Genomic DNA, 4,288 nt, shown 5'->3' on the forward strand with positions numbered 1-4,288 from the left:
TAAATCATTGAGGCTATGGAAGGAACCATAGATGGTGCTTGGTTCTTCCGGCTCCCTGGCTTTTTTGATTTTTACATTCCTTCATGCATCATAGTGCACTTGAACTGAATATAAATTAGATAAAGGAACATATGAGCTGACACTATTGAAAAGAGACATCTTACACTATTGCCAGGGTTTGATAAAGTCACTTCAAGAAAATGCCAAGTTGGTAACCGCTTCTTCTCACAGCAAGCTCTCAGGTGACACTATTGTTTTTTGGAAACGACTTCAAATAAAAGACACTCTCCAACCTTGTTGGAAGGGACTTTATCAGGCACCTAACCACAAATGGACATCGATCCCTATCTCTGACACTCACCTCTGCCTATGATGGACATCAAAAACACCTCTGGGATGAGTAGCTGCTGACATCAGAGGTAGACAGCTATCCCAAGACGTTGACAAGGCCTATATATTGATATTGAACTCAGAAACCAATTTTTTGTCTTTACCTGTGATTATTAATCACAATAGTTATACATGTTCTTTGGGTTTTTCTATGTAGTCCAATTGTTTATGATTCCCAAACATGTATAATTATTAATACACTTTTTATGGCTTATGTAAATGTTACACTAGATGTCTAATACAGAAAAATTAGACAGAAGGCAAAACTCAGATCATGCTAGCTCACAGGATAGAAATGATCCAGGATGTTTTTTTGCAGTGATGGTCATTGAGACTTGACTGCTTTCTTTTTACCTGCCCATCCTGTGTAGAGAAAATTCAGCCTCAACTCAGATCCCATGGTTACAGTATTGCCCCATCCCCAGTGGTCAACAAGATGACGTGGATACTGAGATTTCCTAGGAATGAATCTTCCTAGTCCTGTGAGACCATGCTATTTGACCATAAGATTGGTCATCAATGCACACTTTGGATTGATTTATGAACAAAAAGGGGGAACTGTGGACAAAAAAAGAAAAGAAAAAAGCAATTCTATGAAAAGTAACCTCATCAGGTGATCTGATCATAAATTCCTAACTGGGCAGGTCATGGCAGGTAGTTCACACCCCATGCATATAACTTTGTAATAAAAGGGTTATCTTTGCTGTGCATTATTTCTGTGCATCTAGGTTAACTCAACTTTGAAATAAGCTGTAACCACCCTCAAGAGAGCACATAATCTTATTAACTATCCTGTAATCCAGTTCCTGCCTTGCTTTCTCCCACCTCCATGTACTCTTCCTTTATGTTCCCTCCTTAATTTCAAGTGCATGAAAGCTGCAAAACTTATTCTGTGGAGCATTTGAGATCTTGCTCACCAGCATATGACGTCAGTTTAGTTCAAATAAACTCATAAAAATTTAAGAAAAACAAACAAAAACACAAAACAATGACATAGATCTTTCACCAACCAAATTCAAAAGATATTGTGCATTGATTTTGCCAATAATCTTCACATTGTAGGGTAATACACATTTCACATACTGCAATTGGGACTATATTTGTTACAGTAATACAGTAATTTATAAAACACATATTCTTGAAAAACAAAACTAAGGGCAGCACATGGTACACACACATCTCCCCCCACACAATATAGCCACAACTTCTGCATACTTACAGCCAAAACTAAGAACTGAGAAAATAACAGTAAATTTGAATAATACTTTAAATCCAGAAAGAAATATATCCACTGGGTAAATTAAAGCATTTTATTCTGTAGCTACAAGATGTGGAATGAAAAAAGCTAGTTACATAAGGGTATGTATATTATTACTCTATTTTTGTGTTACATATTTATATATAACTAGAAAATTGACAGGTCCACAATAGCTTCTCAGAAACAACAGGGGGGTGGATGGTGGAATCAGATGTATATTAGAATTCATCTAGTTAGGGGAATTCTAAAGTGATCCTATGTGGTGAGTCTGACACAGTACCTAACATCTTGCTAGGCTTTGTTCTCAAGGGAGAGCTCCCTTTCAGCTCCAGGATGGGGTGGATAATTTAATTCAAATCCTTCTGGTTATAGAAAAAAAAGGCACCTTGGAAAAGTCACCCAGTTGGAATAGGGATTGCAAGACAGCATGCCAGTTTTTAGATGGGAGAGGGTGCTGAGCCCATCTTCTCACCGCAGGGTGGCTGGTTTCCCAGACCACTTATCTCTACTACTGTCACCTTCCACCCCAGTGATACTGCAACAGGTCATCTCGACAGATGGCTGGCAGGCGGTGGACAAAGGGGTTGCCAAGAGTCGTAGGGGTAAGGGATACTGGCTCAAATTTGTTTAGCACTTAAGGAACTCTGAATTTATGGGTGCGTTTGGAGAGGAGGGCGAGCAGGATGCAGGGGAGGCGGCCACAGACCCACGCACAGATGCTGGGAAGGGCCCCTGAGATGGACTCTGGACCAAGAAGGGCCAGGGCCACGGAGTAGGAAAGTTTCCCGGGGTAAGTGGAGTACTCAGGGCTGCTGGCTGCCTGTCTGCTGTTTCTCATGGATGCCCAGCGTGTGTTGACAAATCAGACAAAAGGCCACTATGGCCGCTTGTCACCCACTGTGTGCACAGGAGACACCATCTCCCTGCCCGTGCCCAGCAAAGCCAAGCTACGGAGGGTCCGGTACCGGAACTCGCCTGGTCCACCCCCGCCTATGCTCCCGCCTCGTTCGTTCTTCCCCGACAGACAAACCAGGAGCACAAGGGAGAAATAAAGGACTGGCGTTTTGTTTTGTCACTTTTGTTGCGTATCTAAGGACTCTGAAGACAAAACTGCTTTCACAGTTTCAAGCAAATGCAGAGGTGTTACTGTCACACCAGCTGTTCCCAGAGGATGGTGCGGTAAAGGGTCGCAGCGAAGTCTCCCGGCTTCTTGTGGCCACGGTCATTCGGGCCACAGCACTTTGGTCCATGGCCTTGGGACATGCGGTGGTGGGCCAAGAGCATGGCAACGCTCCGAAGGGTCCCGGCCCTCAGGGTCTCAGACTCCACTTGTGGGTTCCTGAGCGAGGCGACTCCACCTCGGGAATCTGCGGGGGCGGCTGCCTCTCCCATGGGCGCCTCTGGCTCCTTGTGAGTCACTGACATCAGATCCGCGGAGACTAGCTCTGCATCCCGCCGCAAGGTGCTCAGGTTATCTCACCTCTTCAGGCCTCCAGAAGGTGTCCGTTTCAACAGTTTCAGTGCAGAAGACCGCAGGGACTTGACCGCCTTTACCAGTTAAGTTTTGCCGGTCCGGAAAGAACTCACACAAACCTGGAAAGAAAGGAAGCGGCCAGGGTTGCAGAGTCCGCAGAGCTTAGGGCTGACTGTGTCTGGGACCCTGGCATCTGGCCCACAGAATCCTGGGCCCTCTGTTCACAGCAAGGGAAGGGCTGAGCTGTCGTGCCCCTCCCACACCAGGAGACGGAGTATCTGGGACTGGGAAGTCCCATCCCAAGGGGTTTAATGCTCCCCTGGCCTCTTTGGGTGATGACATTAATCCTACAAGATAACTGCATCAGAAGACCTAATAATACTAATATAAAAACCAATCATCTCGGATGAAATTATCCAGGGTCAACCTCTGTTCATGAAAAATTGGATTAGGGTTGAAAATAAAAACTACTAGTACACTTGAAGAGAAAAAATTGGGGGACACTGGGTTATAGACAGTCCCAAATCATACTGCTAGTGTTGGAAAAGAGACTGAAACCCTGGTCTCCAAGCAGAGGATGCTTTGGGGTGGGGGAGGTTGGGAGAATGCCAAAGGATGAGTTGTGATGTGAAGGAGGGGATGGGGAAGGTGACCCTGTTCTTAAATTGCACTTCCGCTTTCTCCAGGCTCTCTTCTCCTGGTGAACTGTTCAGTTCAAAGGACTTTGGACTGTGTTCAGACCAGTGTAACCACAAGGAGTTCCAGAAACAGACTACTTGGATAAAGAGGCAGTTCCATCCCCTTCTGATTAAGCAGGTTATCTCACCTCTTCGGGCTTCCTTTTGTCATCTCTGAAATGACAATTAACTCTCATTACAAAGTAGCTTTCATGAGTATATTCATTAATAAAAGTGAATAATTAGGATTACCTGGCAGAAATTAATTTGTTCAATATTATGATTATTATGGATAGAATTATAATCTTAATGAGAACAAATGTTAAATACTGCCTTTTTGGAAAGTATTCTTTCTCTAAATGGATTATTTTTTCCTTAGCACATTATAGCAATGGTATATTGCATTGTAATACATCTTTCATCCGTCAAACAGCCTGTTGACAAAACACCTTATAGATTTCAATTAGATATTTATCTTACTGTAATAAA

General features: G+C 43.6%; 1 long non-coding RNA gene across 2 annotated transcripts in view; it reads right to left on the bottom strand.

Annotated features, from left to right (window-relative positions):
- Nucleotides 1–1,384: 1,384 nt before the first annotated feature.
- LOC107195724 overlaps nucleotides 1,385–4,288 on the bottom strand; it is a 17,271-nt gene continuing 14,367 nt past the window's right edge. The window contains exons 2-3 of one of the 2 annotated variants that reach the window (XR_001516940.2): nucleotides 3,949–3,973; nucleotides 1,385–3,241 (exon numbers count right to left, since the gene is read on the bottom strand). This is a non-coding gene — a long non-coding RNA (uncharacterized LOC107195724). The remainder of the gene's footprint in view (nucleotides 3,242–3,948; nucleotides 3,974–4,288) is intronic. The other variant, XR_001516941.2, reaches the window with a different exon arrangement.

This window comes from Pteropus alecto, unplaced genomic scaffold (assembly GCF_000325575.1).
Source record: "Pteropus alecto unplaced genomic scaffold, ASM32557v1 scaffold73, whole genome shotgun sequence".
In the NCBI taxonomy this organism is placed as follows: Eukaryota; Metazoa; Chordata; class Mammalia; order Chiroptera; family Pteropodidae; genus Pteropus; species Pteropus alecto.